Source organism: Tursiops truncatus, chromosome 4 (genome assembly GCF_011762595.2).
Source record: "Tursiops truncatus isolate mTurTru1 chromosome 4, mTurTru1.mat.Y, whole genome shotgun sequence".
Classification (NCBI taxonomy): Eukaryota; Metazoa; Chordata; class Mammalia; order Artiodactyla; family Delphinidae; genus Tursiops; species Tursiops truncatus.
The window spans coordinates 47,051,905-47,072,162 of record NC_047037.1 but is presented as its reverse complement, the minus strand read 5'-3'; the positions used below and the strand labels follow the sequence as shown (position 1 = coordinate 47,072,162).

General features: G+C 37.9%; 1 protein-coding gene and 1 long non-coding RNA gene across 8 annotated transcripts in view; one reads left to right on the top strand and one right to left on the bottom strand.

The window, feature by feature from the left end:
- MECOM (MDS1 and EVI1 complex locus) overlaps window positions 1-20,258 on the top strand; it is a 569,001-nt gene that overhangs the window by 385,670 nt on the left and 163,073 nt on the right. Inside the window, exon 1 of one of the 7 annotated variants that reach the window (XM_033855449.2) lies at window positions 15,559-15,703. The exons of the other annotated variants lie outside the window; for them this stretch is intronic. The gene's annotated coding sequence lies outside the window, so the exon portion shown is untranslated. Of the gene's footprint in view, window positions 1-15,558; window positions 15,704-20,258 lie in introns of those variants that run through there. 7 annotated transcript variants of the gene reach the window in all.
- The window catches only part of LOC141278551 (uncharacterized), a 44,472-nt gene continuing 34,414 nt past the window's right edge, over window positions 10,201-20,258 (bottom strand). Inside the window, exons 3-4 of the long non-coding RNA XR_012331376.1 lie at window positions 13,205-13,289; window positions 10,201-11,017 (exon numbers count right to left, since the gene is read on the bottom strand). This is a non-coding gene — a long non-coding RNA (uncharacterized lncRNA). The remainder of the gene's footprint in view (window positions 11,018-13,204; window positions 13,290-20,258) is intronic.

Here is a 20,258-nt window from a genome sequence, read left to right as displayed (position 1 = left end):
TTGTGATTTTGAATGTGCAGGTGGGGGCAGATGGACAAAATCGTATAGTATATTTTGTATACCTTTGCTTTTTGACAGACGCTGTGAATTGTGAAGATGCCTTATTTGTGACAAAGGGGAGATGCGTCTTTATAAATAGCTAAATGTTCACATAAAACAGCACGTGGGCAGCTGAAAAACAACTCACTCAACCTTGTTTGTGTGGAAGCAATTTTCCTCTTCTGTAGCTGTCTACCTCTTTTCCTATGCCTGTGTCTTGGGGAGATAGATGTTTCCAGCAGAAGTTAATGGGGTAAGATGTCTCTCTCCATCCAGCCTGCTCTCTTCTGCCCCAGCTCGTGCTCTTCCCCATGCTCTCTGCCTCCCCTCCCCCCCGCCTTCAGCAGATGTGAGGGAGGTAGAGTTGACCTCCTGCACACGGTGCCCACACCATGACCCTTTTCTCTCTGTTGGAAAAGTGTGAGGCGTGGGGTGTGGGGAATTACATTGCCAGACAAAGAGGAGATGCTCAAAAGTGTATGTTGGGCTTCCCTGGTGGCGCAGTGGTTGAGAGTCCGCCTGCCGATGCAGGGGACACGGTTTGTGCCCCGGTGCGGGAAGATCCCACATGCAGCGGAGCGGCTGGGCCCGTGAGCCATGGCCACTGAGCCTGTGCGTCCGGAGCCTGTGCTCCGCAACGCGAGAGGCCACAGCAGTGAGAGGCCCGCGTACCGCAAAAAACAAACAAAAAAAAAGTGTATGTTGAAGTCAGTGTGCAGCCACTGACTTTCAAAGGTCATGGAGGGCTAGCCAGGTGTGTAAATGATTTGTGTTCCCTTTCTTAGCACTCTTACTGTGAAGCTGCCATCCACTTCCAGCTTAGGAGATGGTCTCCTTCGTGTCCAGATATAATTTAAAAATTATACCAGGACCTTATCAGAATGTATCTTAGGGATTATCTTGATACATGATATTTTATCCTCATTTACTGTTATGTTTCTTTAATCATAAAGTATGATATTTTCTTTCTCTATAACCGGGTTCCTTCTGTCCCTATTTCTCTCACCACAAAATACTTTGGGGCAGTGGAGAGAAAGCTAGACTGTGTTTCTGTCACTAACTAGTTGGGCGGTGCATTGAAAGGGCTGCGCTAGGTAATCACTATGGTTTCTTTACCTCCAAGACTCTGCAGTTCTATTCCTACCAGAGCCGAAGAGGCACCCCGATTCCCATCTCAGCCACTTCTTCTCTGTCTCTCATGAATCATGTGAGACCCTCAGCAGTCCCTGGGTCCTACTTTGGGAGCTAATGCACTTTCATAAGCCTCAGTAGGGACTCTCTTTGCATTTAGCAGTGTGAATTCATACTGCCAAAGGGTTAATCTTCTGAGACTAAATGCAGATTGGGTAGAATAAGAGAAGATCAATGGTTGTACCTGGCCATGAGTGGGGTGTTCAGTCATGCAGGTTTCTAGCCAGATTTTTAGAAATCTGCATCACAGAAGTCACCTGGGTGTCACACCCTGAGGAACTCTGGGTTAATGTGTGGTGAACAGAAATATCAAGTTTATGCCCATAGGGTAGTGTTCATTGGCATGAGCTTAAATTAAACACAGAAAAAAATGGTCTTGATAGTGTTAATTTTTTTATGGGCAGTTGCACCATGGCTGGTCTTGGAATGTTATCAGCACTGTTGCAGAACTAAAAATGTTAGCCTGAGACGTTTTAAAAGGGCAATAAATATCTGGTTTTAAAACACAGACATTAAAAGCAGTATAAACTTGGAAAGTCTTTTTCGGTTGTTGTTTTAACTTTGGAGTGTTAAAGCTGCCTTTTCCTTCCCTTTCTCAATAAGCAGTTGTTTGGCTTGGTAAGCTAAATGATTCTTTGATGATATGACATGAGATGCTTCTGCTTTGGCAAAAAAAATGGCTGGTGATGAGACCCTGTCCCCTTACCAGGACACTTGGGCTTCACAGGCCGTGCTCAGAGCGGGGGCTGCACACTCTCTGTGTGCTGTGCCAAGAACAGTCCTTTGATGTAGAGGGAGTGGCTCTCAAGGAGGATGGACATCATTTCAGACTGCGACTGCTTGAGTTCAGCACATGCTCAGAAAGCCAGCTGCCATACCAGGGGCACCTGGGGATAGCTGTCCTCTGGGACTGACTCTCACTGGAGAAATGAGACTAGTCCCTGCTACTGTCCACAGAGAGAGGGGTCTCAGGACAGGGAGCGTCGTACCTCACACGTAAATGCGGCCAAGGAAGCCTCAACTTCTTGTCCTCACTTTTAAAACATAAAAGCGGTGTTATAAAAAAATTGGAAACAGCTTTACTCTCTTATGTTTGGATTGACTCTGCCTGATTAACCTCACCATTTCACCTTTTCTTGCTTAATGTTTTATCCTAAATATGGGCCTATATCTTCCCATTAACTTGATAATTATTATTGCAATTATGGGTGTTAGTCTATCTGTGTACAATAGTTTAGTTACTTTTCCCCCTATTATTAGTCTCTTGCATGATTTATAACTTTATACCATGAAATGTAACACTGCAGGTAAACTAACAAATGTAACTTTTACCTGTCATTGATATGTATTTAGGAAAATTTCCAACAATAGAATTATAAAGACAAAAAGTATAAACATCTTAATTGTTTTGTACATACTATATGTATCTTATGTATCTGTATCTATTTCTTTCCTTGCTTTTTTACAGGGTTCTAACAGTTTTCAAAGCCTCTAGCATACGAGTGTACTTACTTGCACTGAATTTAATATTTAAAGTATATTTTAATATATAAAATTTAAAATTATAATTAGGTATACAAATTGTATAAATTGTACATATATACATATATATCTGTATATATATATATACAGATATAATATGGAATACTAAAATTTCTTTGCTATGAACTTCAGTTATCTTGAAGATGAGTAATTTGTTCATGTACTTAGGATTTGTTTTTCTCTTATTTGAATATCTATTCCTGTTCTCTCTCTATTCTAGTTTTTATAAATTTGACCTAGCAAGTTAGCTAGATGCCAACCCTTTGGTATAATCCATCTTTTAAAACTTTATCATTTATTATCTGGATTCTGATGCCAAACACTAGGCTAGTACGTTGTTCCTTTCTGATTGGGGGTCAGTGAGTTTGTAAATATTTTGTCTTATCCATTTTTATTGTGTGTGCTTGAATGTACACAGTGAAATAATTCCTTTTTCAATGACCATTAGGAAAATGCCCACAACACCTATGCTTTGGGCCAAGTGAGTGTGAATAAAAATTAGATATATATTTTGAAAATTTAAATATATAAAAATTTATATATATGATATATATATATAAATTATACATATATACATATGAATATGAAGGCAAGATTTAGACAACACTATTAATGGCAGGCTACACCATAATGAAGCCTACTCTCTTTTTAAAGTCCATGTAAAATTGAAGACACCAAAGGTTTTACGTAACTAAAAAGAGCACCGAAGAACTAGCATAATGAGCTTTAGGTGTCAGAGAAGTCTTACACAAGTTGAGGAGCTACTCAAGGTATACTTGAACGCCAGAGGTAAATGATACCTTCATTTTCCTGGCATCAAGTGAGGCTGGGGTTAGAATCCCTGTTACAGAGAGCATGACCAACACTTTTACTAGGCAGGGTGCCGAAAGGTTAGGAAACCTGTTCTAAGTAGGCAGGAGATTACCTGGAATCCGGTTGTGTTTCCTGCCATGGTTAACCTGTAAAGCATGGTGATAGCTTTCATTTTTCAGTCACACCGTGAGTGTGTTTTGAGTTCATCGTAACTAAGCTTAATGCATTCGAACTAGAGCATTTTGTCCACGCCATATTCCAAATTTGTTAGCAAGGAGCTTTTTTAATAGGTGACTTCTATCACAACGAATCAATCAGCTGATATCTTGTTCTTTTTCAAGCTGGATACAAAGACATAAGATAGAGAAATCAGAAATCTTTTTCAGAGAGTTAGAAACTTGGCCCTGGGATGACAACCCTCATTTAATCATTAACTTAACATGCTACCTAAGGTAGATACAACATTCAACAAACTCTCCACGCCTAAGCATATTAATCTTAGAAAATGAGGGCAGCCACGTAATGGCAGCCTGACCACCAAGGAGCAACATGAGAACGTGCAAGTAAAGCACATGGAAAATGGGCTTTGGTGTACTGAGAGTAACCCCACTCACAGTATTATGATATAATAATTTTATATATTATATATCTACATTCCAGTAATGAATATAGTAATAATGCAAAGTATTATTCCAAAACTGAATATGAGGTGCTTATTCCCTTTATTCCTTAAAGAACTCCTTGACAGTTCAGCACCTTTGGTCTAACAATTCCAGACTTGGCTTTCTGCTGTTTACTAATTAAATCCACTCCGTAATTAGAAAGAACTCGTGTGTCTCCCCTGTCCCCATCCCCCTCCCTGCCTGAACTTCTTAAACAAGCATTGGGTATGTGGTAAATGGTGCGTTTTAATAAATGTTTTGTAAAGGCCAATTATTCAGTCAATATTGAATACTGTGATAGGAAATACAGCTGCGTAGCTACAGGGAAGATGTCTACGTACTGTTGGCATCTGTTTGCTAGGTAATGTTCTTAAACGGCCTGGCCTTCCTCCAAACTTTGATTATTCATAAATCTGTTGAGTGTGGTAAATTGCACTATTAGCGTTTAATCTTTTATTGAAGCAAACTCAGGAGACTGAAATCTATTTGCTTTAGCAAGCTTGTTCACTGATAAATATATGATTTAAAATTTTCCTTTTGTGAATTCCTCAGTGCAAGAAAAACACAGCTGGGCACGGCACAAATCATATTTATCTTTTCATTAACTAAAGTACAAGAAGATAGTATCATTGGAGGCTTATAAGGAGAGATTGCTAAAGAACAGTCCTCCTCCTGTTTGCACACCCACTTGAGAAAAGCTTTCCAAACAAGTATTTGAGATACTTGTGAGAAAAGCTGGTTGAATCGTCAAAAGAAGACCAAGGGAATGTATATAAGGTAGTTGGATTTCAGATAACATTTTTCCCCTGAGTGTTCAGATTGGTTAAATATTAGAGGAAGGGAGATAATGACACTGTTTGCCGCCATAAACTTAGACATATACCTTTTTTCACAAGGTTGGTATGAAAGGCATATCAAAGATTTTCCATCCCAGATGCTTTAGTTTCAATGTGGTAAAGGGCATTGTAGGTAGAGAAAGATTGCTTGGCTCTGCCAGACGGGGACATAGAAACTTTATATAGACTTAATAATAGATATAATTTTTTGCTTCTTGAGAATAAAACAATAAACTAATTGGCTGTCATTGTGGGATTTTTAAATGCACATATTTAAAATTTTTCAGCAATATTCCCTCTGGTAGCAGGAAGGTTATGAAAAATTCTGTGAGATTTTTGAGGTGCTTATTTGCAATGTGCACTAAACCAGGCCGTTAGGGGAAATCTTCCTGAACGGAATAAGTAACTTCTGGCTTACATGTGTTTACAATAAATTCTTCAGTTGGGAGAGTAAGATGAAATTACAGGAGTCTTCCCCAATTTTCCCTGCATCTCTGGATCACGAGGAACGACATTGTGTTTCTCTAGTACCTCCAACCCGTGGCAAAATGACATATACACAGTAGCTGGCTAATAACTACAGATTGTGTACTCCTGCAGAACTGTTGGGCTCTGCAGAAATGGACTATGCTATAGATATGTTCTTCTGTCACCTTCCTACCACACCCCAGAAGCACTCAAGAAGAAGTAGGGAGACTAGAGAAGGGAGGCTCCTTTCCAGCCAAGGGCAGCAGAGCTCCAACCACCTTGAGCTCCACCCTGACCCAGGGCTACCCCCAAATAGGCGGATGCTCCATCGTAAGAGTGGATCAGCCTGGGCCGGGGTTAATGTCTTCCCTACTGCCCACCCTCCAAGGCTCATAAGTCCCTTTCCTAAATAGAGCTAAAAGAAGGCAAAGGCAACTCCTTCTTGCCTCAGTGTACCTATCCTAGTCAGATTCTTCGAGAGGCCAAAATATTTTCTGTTAGTGATGACATTTATTAAAACATAGCTTACTTTAATTAAAACTTGTTGAAACTGTCATCTGCTGGTTTGTGGATTCTAGGGTTTGTAACTACTTGTCCTTCTTATTCTTCTTTTATTTTAAAATTCACCAACCCAATATTAAGTTTTTTCTTTCTCACATGGACGTTGAAGGATAGTATTGGAAAAGTAAAGATGGGTAGTTAAAAATCACAACTAGTAAAATGAAACGTGTTTTCTTAATATCATTCAGCCCAACTCAATATAAAGAGAAGAGAACTGAGGTCATGAGATGTAAAGAGAGTTTTTCAAAGGCCACATGGTTCATGGAAGGGCAAGGACTAGAAACCAGGCCTCAAGCCAATACTTTTTCAACTTCCTTGTTTTTATCTGTATGAGTAACAGAAACTCCAAAATAGTGGCTTAAAATTTAAAAGAAGTATGAAGGCTGGCGGCCAGTCATGGGTACGGCAGTTCTATGTTGTCATTAGGAATCCCGATCCTTCTAGCTTCCTGCTGTACTGTTATTAGGTGTGACCTCCACCCGCACGTTCTCAAGATGGTTGCAAAGTGCCAGCCATCTTGTGCACATCCTAAGCAAGAAAAATGTTAAGAACAACAAAGAAGAATGGTACATGTCAGTAAGTCAGTTCCCCTTGAAGGGCATTTCTGGAAGCCCCTACCCAGTGATAACTGTATATCTAATTGACCAGAACCAGTGCAGCTGCAAAGCAAGCTGGGAAATGTATTCCTTCCTTCCTTCCTTCCTTCCTCCCTCCTTCTCTCCCTCCCTCCTGCTTTCTTGCCTGCCTCTCTTTCTCTCCCTTACCCTCTTTCATGCCTTAAATAATATTGGATCTATTATTAGTAAGGTCAAAAAGAAGAATTGATATTGGGCAGGCAACATTTTGTCTCTACACCCCTATGTTTCATATTAAGCAATGACTTTAGGGTTTGGAAGCATAATATTTGACAATATTTTTTCTTTAATGGTATTTCTTCAAATTGCCGGTATGAAAAGACCAAGTATAATATGGGATCAGATATCGCTTTATGTGAATGAAACAATGGGAGGATAACTTAGGAACTATCACGTCTGAATTGTGTGTTGTCTTTCCTTGGTCAGTGAGACGTTGTTTCCATTGTTTCCATTGGCTTGAAAGTGAGCCTGGCAATGAGTACCACGCTGACCTCACTGAGGCATGCGTCGTAGATAACTAATGAAGACCATTTAAATATTTAGAAGTAAATAGCAAATAGTTTGCTTACTTCACCCTGCATATTTTATGGGTACATAATTTTCAAATGCCTGAAATTGCAACTCTTATTAAGTAATTTAGGATCATGACTAACAATGACAGAATCTCTCAGGCCTTACTGAGAGGAAGTAAACTTGCTAATGCATAACTTTACCAGCAGATGCATTTGTGGGCAACACTGAGGAGAATTTATTTGCCTATATCTTCATTGGTCATGAGATTTATGGTGCTGTCTGGCTATGAATTTCTCTCTAACTAAGGTTAGTTTCCTTTGTTAATTCCTTTTATTTATGTTGATTTTAATCTAAGATAATCATTTAGAGTGAGAAATAAAGTGAAAACCCTCCTGAACGTCAGACTGGCAGCTGTGTTCCTCGTAACTAGCACACTCTATGTATAGCGTTTGTTCTTGGCAGGATACAGATTAGAGACTTCTGAAGACATCAAGGAGGTTTCGAGAAGCAATAATGCTGGCAGGCTCCCACACCCGGAAATCCATTAATGTCACTGTGTCCTCTTAGTGGAGAATGGCTTTACAGCCTGGCGCTCCTGGCTCCTTAGCCACTGACTACCCCAGTGCCATAGTGAAGAGGAAGAATTGGAATGTGATATGTCACCTGGTGTGCATGAGAAAATGTAGTCAATAATGGGGTAGAACCCAGCCTCTTCCATTAGCCCTTTCGTAAAGTATTTGACTCCATATGCATTAACTTACCACTTTGTTCTCCTTTTGGTGTTCTCTGATGTCACGCACCCCTTCACTCCAATCTCTAACCTGAAAAGAACCTAACAGCAAGGCTTGTGAGCCTGAATCTTCCAATGATTATCTCTGTGTCAAATTCCAAACTCACCATTTTGAAAATTGGACCTTTACCGCTACAAGTTAGAGACATTAATATTAGTATCTATAAAACATCGGAGTGCTTCTGAAGTGTACTTTGCCAGATAATTGTCGCACATTTTTGCTATCGAGCAAGAATATTGTGAATATATTGATTTTCAAATAACAGAGTGTCTTTGGAGCCCATCTCTGTCTGCACGCACGGCACGTCCGGCTGCCTGTCTGGATTCCATCATGCCAGCTGCCATATCTTATCAGTGCAGAGCCCTATGAAGAGGATCCTATATATTAGCCACAACATGACCTGTGTGACCAGGATCAGCCCCACCAATTACCCCACTGATGGTGCAGTGATTTAGAATGAACAGCTCAAGGATGCCATTATTTACCATATATCATAGCCCAGGATAAGGTTGACAAAATCTTTCCCCAAAGATTGGGGTTTTATGTACCGAGAATATTGGCAACTGGGCTTTCTCTTAACTTCTTTCTGTTTTGCTGCCGCTTAAGCAGATCCTAATTGGTAGAGATCCTGACAGGTCTAGCTCCTGACTAATATAACTACTCAGAGCAACAGTTAGTCCTGAGCACAGTCCCCAGCCAGACTCCTGGCAGGAGTCCATGGGAATAATCTCCTTCCTTTGGCAGCTGCCTGAGCAACAGTTTACGGAAAGGATGAGAGTAGGTCTCTGTTTAGCACTTTAGGTTTAAATACTCATTCTTTACATAGAAAGCTTTAAAAACTTGTGAAAAATAAATAAATTAAGCCAATATAGTATGTGCTGATGTGGACATTGTATTTGAAGCAGAGATACATCTCATAGTGAAAGGGAATGAGATGCTACAGAAGAAATGGCCCCTAATTATCTGTGTGTCTTAGGTAAGTTACTTAACTTCTTCGGATCTACTTAGCAAGCGTTTGGATTAGATGGCTTCTAAGACCCCTTCCCTTCTGACATTCTGTGGTTCCATTTGGAGTAGATCGTTTCAGAAATGCGATCATATTTGTACCTGACACTTCGCTGTTTTAAAATTTAGTGGTTTTTAAAAACTTATTGCACCGCTATTTCCACAAAGTACTTGAGGCAGCTTGCAAGAAAAATACAGGTACCAAAAAAAAAACCCAAAAAACAAAACCCAAGACTATTATCATAAGATAAATACTGAAGAGTAAAAGAAGAAGGGGAAGGCAGCATATTTAATAACCAATCCTGGAAAGAACTATAAGAAAGTACTGACTCTTTATCTCTGAGCTTCCCAGCAACCAAAGCAAAAATTTATGGAAGAGAAAATGGCACATGGTGGTGTTTATTTTCCCATGTTGCATGTTTGTTAGATTCAAAATTTCCCCAGGAATTTAGAAGTTAAATATATCATGACATTGGGAAAAATCTACTTAGATTTCAGGTTTAAATTCTAGGGCTATCAATCCTGCACTTAGAATACCTAACATCTGAATCTATCCTGCATGGAAGTGTTCATATTCCTTTCAATCTGTTAATTAATACCATGGTTTATTTTCCTATCTCTACATTTACTTTAACTAGCGTCCTGGGCCAGAGTTGTTTTTTTTTCCACATGGAATAAAAAATAGTTTTTGTTTGTTATCTTTCTATCAATGTAGTATGAAATTTAACATATTAAAAAGAAGGAAAAATAATTTTACTTACTAATAAATCTTTCATTAAGATTGTAGGATTTATACTCATGTTCCGCTATTTCCCCAATTCCTTTATGCTAAATCAGGGAAAGGGACATTATTAAGCAAGCAGCGGGTCCTTGTTTTTAGCTATTATAAGCAACCTTTTTTTTATTTTGGCTGGTTATGTTTTTTTAAATTTATTTTATTTATTTATTTTTTTCTTTTCCATAGTAATTTATTTGTTCCCTTTAAAGTACATTTATTTTTTTAACATCTTTATTGGAGTATAATTGCTTTACAATGGTGTGTTAGTTTCTGCTGTATAGCAAAGTGAATCAGCTATATGTATACATATATCCCCATATCGCCCCCCTCTTGCGTCTTCCTCCCACCCTCCCTATCCCACCCCTCTAGGTGGTCACAGAGCACCGAGCTGATCTCCCTGGTATGCGGCTGAGCTATTATAAGCAATCTTTTCTAATCTTTGATAGTCTAACTTCCATTTACTTTAAGAAAGCAAACATAATTTTCTTTAATATTTCAGCAGTGAAATTAATTGGAATCTAGAATTAACTTTCTCCTTTCTTTCAACCATCCTATTTTTGAGTAAAAGAATGTTTAAAAGTAGACTCTGTGTGTATATGTGTGTGTGTGTGTGTGTGTGTGTGTGTGTGAAGTGCTCTGTATATGATCTAAAGAGAGATTTACACACGGACCTCCTGCTCCTTCAGTTTTCAGTGACAGGACTTAAATACCTTTTATCTTGAAGAAAAAGTAACAAATAGCTAATGTATACTCAGCTCATTGTTAAAGGGTGATTTATGAGTTTTCCAGTTTTGGATCAAGAGAAAAGACAGGAGAAAGTGTTTGGGAAAGAAGCAGCCAAACTGGGGAAAGGAGTGCCCATCCCCAGCCCTGCTCCAGCCACTGTAGAGGTAGTAGCAGCCTGGTGCATCTCTAACGTCACTCTTGTCTCCTATGTAGGAGATGTGCCTCTTTGGGCAAAAACAAAACAAGTTCATTCTTTCTATCACTGTATTAGTCACAGTCATTAATATCAGTTGCCTCAACAGACAAATCCCCCAATCTCATGGCTTAGCACAGCAACAGTAGATCTCTCACTCCATCAGTGTTCAGTGCTGGTTGGTGGAGGTTTCTCCAGAAATGAGCTTGAGGACTCAGGTTTCTCTGTGATGCTACCATTGCAACACAAGGCTTGTTAATTACCCTGGGAGAGGAAGAGAGCAATGGAGAAGAATCACCAACTCTAAAGTGCCTAGACTCAAGTGACTCATCACCTTTGTTTACCTCCCATTTGTCATATTCAGTCACATGGCTCTAGCTCAGCGAAAGAAAAGCTGGGAAACGAGGGGATTAAGTAAGGAATTGATGTGATATGAGAATTGGAGACATCATTTCCTTGATATCTGAGAAACATGTTGTGTAACCTAAAATTGATTTCCATAATGAGTCAGAAGGCTTCCTGGAGGAAGCATTTGAGCTGAGCTTTTTCATTTGAGTAGGAGTTTGGTCAAGAAGGGCACTTTAGGCACAAAGGCCTATTCTCCTGTTGCGATAGTCAAATACCAAAGTATGTGCCAGTATGCTGTGAAATAAAGGCATATTATTATCAATAATGTGCCTTTGGTCAACAGCAGTCTTCGGCCAGGAGTGGCAAAGACTTATTATTTTTAAAATTGAGCATGTTGCTATTAGAAGTTACAGTGGAAGCTCCTATAGAGCAGCATGTCTTTCTTCTGATCTATCCACCAACTTTTCCAAGCACCTGGATCAGGGCCTGGCCCAATCTAGACATTCCATAATTATTTGATGAGCAAATAATGGAACTTGCAAAGGACTCAGCCCTGTGTGTCTATTTCCTTTTTCTGCAAAAAAAGGAGAAGCTGACTGTGGCTGATCTACACAGAACTTTGAATGTCTTACATCAATAATTTGACACACTGCACAATTAGTCAATAAACATGGTGCTCTCCATGCACGTAAAATATGATATTGAATAAAAGCCAAAGAAATATAGTTTAGATCTTTTAGTAAAATAAATTTTTTGTCTTCTAGAGTATCACTTTGGCTCTTATAACAATGTAAAATTATATTAATTTAACTTTTATTTAGGATCTACTATTTCAGACAGAGGCTGTTAATGTTTACACTGTTTATAAAGAAACAACTTGAGAGGAAAATTTATTATGCAAGTAGGATTCCAAAGAGAATGAACAAACTACTTAAGGAAAAAGTAGTCTATGATCATGGAATGCTTTTCATTGTTTCTTTCTCATATCCTTGGAACCAACCGCTAATCTATACACTGAATTCTGACACACATTAAGGGCCATCTTTTCATTAATGATTTGTTGAACATCTGTCCTAAGTATGACTAAATAGTTTAAAATATTCAGTGACAAAATGCATTAACAAGTGACAACCAAACCTGTTTCTCCGCCTGCAAGGAAATTTAAGAATAACTATTTATCCTGTCTTGTTTCTCTCAGAAACTCCTGTATTGACCAACAAATAGAAAAATCTAGATGTTGTTTCAACATATATTATCATCCTTGACAAATGTAGAAACTGAAAAAGAGGGAAAAATAAAGCTCAGTGTATAGCTATTTTAGCAGGCTTTGATCATGTTGGAATATGGGCAGTGAATAAAGAGTGATAAACTCATAGAGTTCTTTGCCATGAAGGCTACTTTAGCGTGAAGCCAAAAAAATGAGAAGGGTAGGCTGACTTTTCGCAGATTTAACCAAGAACAATGACACCATTTGCAACCACAGTACAGAGCCAAAAAAAAATCATTGCCAGCATGCCAATGTATACTCCCTAGAGAATAACTGGAAAATGAGAAACGCCTGTCAGAGATTAAGTTCTATTTCTAATGGAAGCGCAGAGCAGACTGATGTCTTTTTAATGAAAATGAACATATCACAACAGATGAGTTTTATTTGTTAGTTTCAATGTGAGCTCTTTAGAGCTCTGGTCACTGGATATATGCTTTTTAAAAGGCAAACTTCACAATGTGATAAGTTTAGCCAGTTTTGGAACCAATGTAAATGAAACATTTAGTGGAACAAATGTCAGGGAATCCAGCATTATCAAAAAATAAAGGGACACGAAGCTATTAATATCAACTGATAAAAAATTAGAGATTAATGACCATTTTCTCCACTTTCTCCATGCTTTCATCATAATAGGTAACATGTAAATACTTTGTGTCAGTCGCTATTCTAAGCACTTTATAAACATTAACTCATTAAACTCTCCTAAGAACCCATTTTACAGGGGAGGACACTGAGGCACAAATAGATGAAATAACTTGATCAAGGTCACACAACTAGTGAGCTGTGACGTTGAGATTTGAATCCACAAAATCAAGCTCCCGAGACGGGGCACTTACCTCAGTACACTCCTCTGCTTTTAATGAATATATTCTTTGTTGAATGCTTCTGGTCAATATTCCCTGGACTCAAGTAGGCCTTACACTGAAAAATAGAAGACACTTTGAGGAAAAGAAGAAAAAGCATGATCACAACAGAACCAAAAAACCTAATCATAATATTAAATGACGTTCTCAGGACTGATCTTTAAGCCAGACATATTGGATAACATAAGTTTTCAGTCACTACCTTAAGATATGTGGGAAAAAAAGTTTGGAGAGTTGCATGGAGAGTTGCAAAGTGGTAGCTATTAGGGCAGCCCAGATGGTTTCTCCAGGAGAAAGTAGCCAGCAGTTAAGAAAACAAAAACAAAAAATATGTAGGACGCTTTGCCCTATTGTCTTGGCTTCTGTCTTGGCTCCCTTGACCTGGTAAATATGACACAGCTCATTAGGGCAGACCTTGATAGAGGAAGTGTTGGCCATAGTCGCTCAGTATTTCAACTTGAAGAATTTTATTCATTAATGCTAAAGTAGACAGTGACTGAGATTTGGGATTCCAAACCCCAGATACCACATTGTCAGTGTCCAGTGTGTGGCCTCAGTCTTATCTATAAAATAGGAATGCTAAAATGGTCACTTTATTGGGTTTTTTTTAAAGTGTTAAATGAGATTAAACATGTGGGTACATTATGAAGGCACTTTTTAACTGAAAACAGATAATAGTTGATATTATTAATCTTAAATACCTCCATGTGACTTGATAGGTTTTAGAATTCTTTAGGGCAGTGGAGGTGCTTAAATTCTTTGTGTAAAATTTTCATTTTGTGACTTTGAATGACGTAGTCATATTGATCACTCCCCATTAACAGAAAATTGGTATGGCTATACTCAGAGCTGCTAGACAAAATCCCTGAAGTAAGTATCATCTAAAAGGTGAGCTAGTACAACCTAACCAAAACAACAGTGACAAAAGGAAGACAAAAAAAACCCAAAAGCAATAACTACTGCAACAAACTCAGAAGCACAAAGGTCAGAGAAAGGAGCCAAGAAGGATTTGGTGAAGGGATTGGAGCAGGAGAGGTTAATCCTTGGTTTAATATGGCAATCAACTCAGCAGAGTTCAGGAGAACAACAATGGAGATACCAATGGATTTATCTTTTTTTAAATGAGCAACTGGAACTAATCTATGGCTTAGGCAAGTTGCCTTACTTCCCTGGGCTTCAATTTCAAAGCTGTGAGAAAAAGGTGATTGTGAGTAAATAAACTGTAAAGTACCTCCTACCACTACGCTCCGGTTTTTACGATCTTTCTATGATTCTACCCCAATGTATTTGTCATGAGTTTCTAAAATCTACTTTTTCTTTTAATGCATTCCTTACCTCTGTTTGCACATGGTAGTTGCCTTCTTGTGAAATAAGATATCAAGATAGGCATGTATCAAAATACAATATATATTTGACATCTCTAAAGAAAGTAGAAGCAATTATCCACATAATTCAGGCAGCTGTTCCACAGTTCACTGGTCTTACCTGATGGTGGAGAAAAAGCCAAAATATTATGTGGTAGAAGGAAAAAAGGGAAGGGAGAAGAGAATAAACCAAGGTCTTTCTTTAGAGAAGTAATCATTTTCACCCTTCTTGGTTGAGTTGCCATGGTCCCCAAATCGGAAGAATTAGTATCGAAAAATTGCGCAAAAATTGGTCTACACGAAGTTTGGGGATTTTCTTCAATGAGGCCCTGAATAAAAACCTTAAGATTAAATAGCTGACTAGCCTCAGTCTAACACTGCATAGAATAAACTGTTACTCCAACACAAATACAGAGTGGTAACAGGAGATTGATCAACTTTGGTAGAAAATTTCAGCTTTGATGCCAGAAATTCAAAATTATCCTGGCAGAGGAGAAGGATACACTTAATGTTTTCTGGATGAAGCATGTAAATTACCTCATTCTTAAACATTCCCTGGAGGCCATTATTATTTTTTTATCCATTCCCAAGTATTACTCACAAAGTGGTGGAAAGGGATGACCAATTTCTTAAAATGCTCTTGACAGTGTTTGGTGTTTATAATGTATATTGTAGCCTTAGCTGAAGGCCAGGTACATTTACACCAGGCTATTTATACTTCTCTAGCTTTGTTCTGTTCTTTTTCCTTTCCTTTCCTTTCCCTTTTTCCTCCCTCCCTCCCTCCCTCCCTCTTTCTTTCTTTCTTTCTCTCTTTCTTTCATCATGGATATCATTTTAATTCATTTTTTTAAAAACAAGCTCTAACATCTTATGAGTCACTCGTCTTACATCCATTATCACTGTGCTGGCCGTCTCCCTGGAAGGCTGCCATGAAGCAGTCTCTGCCCAGCTCCAGCTCTTCCTGCCCTAGGACTTATTTCAGGAGAATCAACATCTTGGCATCTTGGAAGTTAGATGGCTGTAAGCCTGCTCTGATGGGACTGGGACCCTTGGAAATTACAGCTCCGTTTCCACATCTGTAAGATCCTGGAAATGAGGGTATGAGAAGGTAAGAGCAGGGAGCCTCGACACTCTCTTCCATCTTTCCTGTCCTGTGGTTCAGAGCTTACCTTTCTGAATTTCCTTCTGCTGATGCCTGAGCATATCTGCTGGATCCAGCTTAAAACACTTTGATGTCAACATCCAACAACTCCCCGAGTGGAAACATGTCTCCTCTTAGACTAGTTCCATCTTCTGCCAACTTGAAATCTGTGCTATTGAATCCATTTATTTTCCTCTTACATTCTCTCAGTAAATGTCATGTCCTATATAGCACTTGATTCCTTAAAATCACTGTTAGAAATATTTGATCAAAGAGTAAAATCATATGTTGGTGCTGGAATGTGTATGCCACTGAATTACTTTTATTTCAGGACAACTTATATATAACCTGGAATTTTAAGTTCAGTAGAACAGGCAATGTATTTGTTTGGAGGGCAGGACCATTAAAGTCAACTATTTTTTTTCTTGTTTGAATTGGATAAGATTGTACTATGTCCTTTACGTCACAGTAGCACCCTAGTGGTTATCATATTGCATTAGTTACATGAGTTTTCAGGGAACATTATACAGTATATACTGCCTCCAGTAAATACACCAGTCATGCTTATGGTTACATAGTCAGCGCCAGGAAATTTAGGATGACATTCCCTGCAGGTTAGTAATTCTACCCATTATTTATATTGGTTTGATTTGAAACTAGATGAGGCTAAGTATTTTTGAAGAGTTTTCTGACAGAATTCTAGAAAAACTAGAGAATGAATATTTAAAATGGGTTAAATATCTTTGGGTTTTCTTTTTGTTCGAGATCACCTAAATTGTGTCATAAAGTCAAATTATTGAGAAAGTCAGGAGAGGACTTATGTGGAACGTAAGATACAAACACATCTCGTCCGTAAATTGAAGCCACTCATAAATAAATGTCTGACTTGGGTGTGCACTTACAGCCTGCTCCAGGGAAACAAAATTATCCCAATTCTTAAAAAATGGAGAAAAAAATTAGTAATGAGGCTGTGACAGAGGAGTTGAAGCAGATGTGGAAATTGTGGGACATCATCTTGGCAGTTGAAGTAAGCTTACCAGCTGGATGTCTTCTGAAAGTGGGAATTTATCACGTTTAAGCCACAATACAGAAGTCAGGGCTTGAAAATGGTTGTCATAACAACACAAGATTTTGATGCAAACACTAAACAATTGTAATTAATTTGACCAATAAAGTCTGTGCCGCCATAGCAAATTAGGACTAGATTATTTTGAGCTTCTAAACTAACATCTTACTTCCAAGCAGATCAAACTGTTTCACATCTTCTAGCCTATTTACCTCAAGAGGAAATAGAAAAATAAAGAGGCTGATCATCGAGGCTTCCCCTGAGCTACACCATTTTGTTTTGTTTAATAATCTACAACTACCTACGTCCCCTGTGAGAGGGTCCCTATACCTAGTGTCCAAAAGAGGCAATACAAGCACAGAGAAAAACCAGATTCTGCAAGTCTGTTCGTTTGTTTTGGCAGTTTAGGTATGGTATCTGACTAGGAAGGATTGCATGGGCTTCTAATGTATAAAAGGGATACTACTTAGTTCACAGGATTGGTGTGTTAAGTGAGATATTGTGTTGGTTTTGTATCCTGGGCACTTGGTGGATATCAGCTTTCCTTTCTCCTCCACTTAAGCTGTTTGCTTCTCTGTCAATTATGAAAACCATTGCAAGCAATGTGAAGAATTAGTAGCTGTGTGACCATGGGCAAATTATCTAAGCATGAAGGAGTTGGATTATCAGGGAAGTCAAATAGGTTTCAACTCTCATGCATCCTTTGCTTTGGTAGATCTCTGATCCTTTGGACAGTTTCAGAAGCTGTGATCTGGCTCCATGGTTTGCTAACAGCAAAGCTAGCCACGCATTGTGAGGAGAGAAGGACACTCGTGGGTCCTGGTTTTGCCATTGCTGGACTAGGTGAAGTTCAAGACTACACCTAGAGCTCTCATTCTGCTCTCCTGTTTGCATCATTTATCAGCCTTCTCTGTCCACTTACAACTTTTTTCATTGCTCTGGAACATTCTAAGTCTTCTGGAATGTTTTCCAAACGTTTTTTTTTTCTTTCCTCATTTTCCTTATGATACTCAATAGATATCTCAATAGATATCTTTTTTCCTTTTTCATACCTTATGTGAGGATTTATCTGAAAGTAATATTATCATGTTTGTCAAGAACATGAAAATTTGGGAAAGTAACATTCAATGTGATTTCTTAATATTAAAAATAAAATGAAATGCACAAAAATCATTTTGTTTCTGAGGTAATGTGCTATTAAAGTGGTGGAGTCACTATTAGAATAAACTTAAAGAGGGCAAGAACTTTGGTCATGAAGAGTGTCCAGAACAAAGTAGGTGTTTATCAGCATTTGGTGAATGAACAAGTAAGTGTCTGCTGAATTGGGTTAGGAGAGACTCTTGGAACATCTCTTGGCTTGAGAATCTCAGACAGTGACCTCACCACTCTAACAGCACATTGTCTCAGAAACAAAAAAGAAACCAAGTTGAATAATACTTTCCTGAGTTTTCGTGTTCTTGACAAACATGGTAATATTACTTTCAGACAAACTCTCATATAAGGTATGAAAAAGGAAAAAAGATATCTATTGAGATATCTATTGAGTGTCATAAGGAAAATGAGAAAAATGACTTTTGGGCTAGAGTAAAAGCTGAAAGTTGGTTCCTAGGTTTAGAGGCCGAGTCCTTTGATGATGGGTTGATGAAGGGATTGCCTTCCTGGAAAGGTATTTGGGATATGCTAGATGACTCATCACACCCATAGACCTCAGCCTTTCTTTTGCTTCCCAATGACAGCTTCTGGTTGATTTCAGATGTTCACTCCAAGATTTTCACTTTCTCCTTCCTGAAACTTAGTGCTATAACATAGTTGTAACTTAATGGCCATGGGAACTCAGAAGAGAGAATTTGAATTGATAAAAAAATGGCATCACACAATAGTTATGAGGAATAACTTATATATATGATTTTGACAAGAAATTATTAAATATATTAGAGGAATTACAGTGTCATTATTCTTTGGATCATCACAATATAACTCATCACTTATGCTATCGGATTCAATTCAACTTAATCTGATAAGAATGTATTGGGTGCCTGCCATGAGCCTAGCTGTGTAAAATATGGCTGGGCTACAAAGTATAAAATGGGATGAGGGTAGGCTGTCTGTTTGCTTCTTTGTTAGGGTTGCTTTTCTAAATACGTTTATATTGAATTTATATGTTGGCATTAAGTTGTATTAAGCCATTCTAAAAATTATCACTGCTTTTTTTTTTCTGGGAAAAATGTTCTGCAAATATATAAATTCAAAAAAGAATATGAAGTATACACTGATGTATTCCATAAGCAATAAAGTTTCTGAATAAGTATATAATACATAAATCTATGTCTTTCTATCATGAAAATATATAACTTTAAGGTCCTGATAATTAATTTATTTCTTACTGGTGTATATTCCAAATAATTTTTAGAAAATGAAATATAATAGCTAAGGAAAGAAAGAAACAGCAGTTGCTCATTTTACAAATGGATGATGAGAATTCCTTTTGTGAAATGCTGAAGAGATGTTTCTTGCCCCTCTCATTCGTCAGCTTTGGTAAAGTTCGTTTTTTAAAATTCAAATTCTGTCAGTCATTGTCTAGGTTCAGACAGATTCACAAAGGAATATTTTTTAAAAAATCGTGGGCACTTTTGTGAAGTTGAAGTTTCCCACCAAATTCAAGCCTCTTGGCATTGGATTAACATATTGTGTTCATGTTCACATTCATTTACACTTGGCAGATTGCGACTTCCTGTTTTGAGGGGGGGAAATGCTAAAAACCTTTAGTTTAAAAAAAAGCTGAAAAACTTCTAGTTTTAAAAAAGACTCACAAGGCTTTTGAATGTCAAATGGCTCTTAGAGAAAAGTATTTGATGAGTTAAGTGTAAAAAAATAAGAAACATATGGATTAAATTTCACTGAAAATGCACATGGGCTTAAAAATTAAGGGAGAAAGTACTTGGCAAAATGTGGTTTTGGTTTTGCCAAATCCAGAGTTTGAAAATAGATTAAGACATTGAACAAACCCAAACCATACCTGGCTTTAGCCATCTGCTAGCCTGCCATCTACAAAAGCCTTCTGACGAGGCCAGGCCTTTATAAAACTGTTGATGACACCTGAATTTGCCATGTGGTGTCGTTTAGTGCCTCTGTAGGCCAGCTACCTAGAAGGTGTAAATTCACAGCCTCAAACGTTGTTAACAGATTTGTTGTGACGATACTTCTAAGTGTAAACTGTTAAGGAATTACTGTTAAGGAAGGAATTAGTCTGAGACATGACTATTATTAATTCAATGGATGTTATATTTAAATATACAAATTAAGTATTTATAAAACTATACATGATAGTTGTAAAGGTTAAACTTTACAAATACATATCAAATTTAAATATTTGAATGTTATTATATTTAAATATTTGTATATTTGTATATCAAATTTAAATATTTGAATGTTACTATATTTAAATATTTTACTATA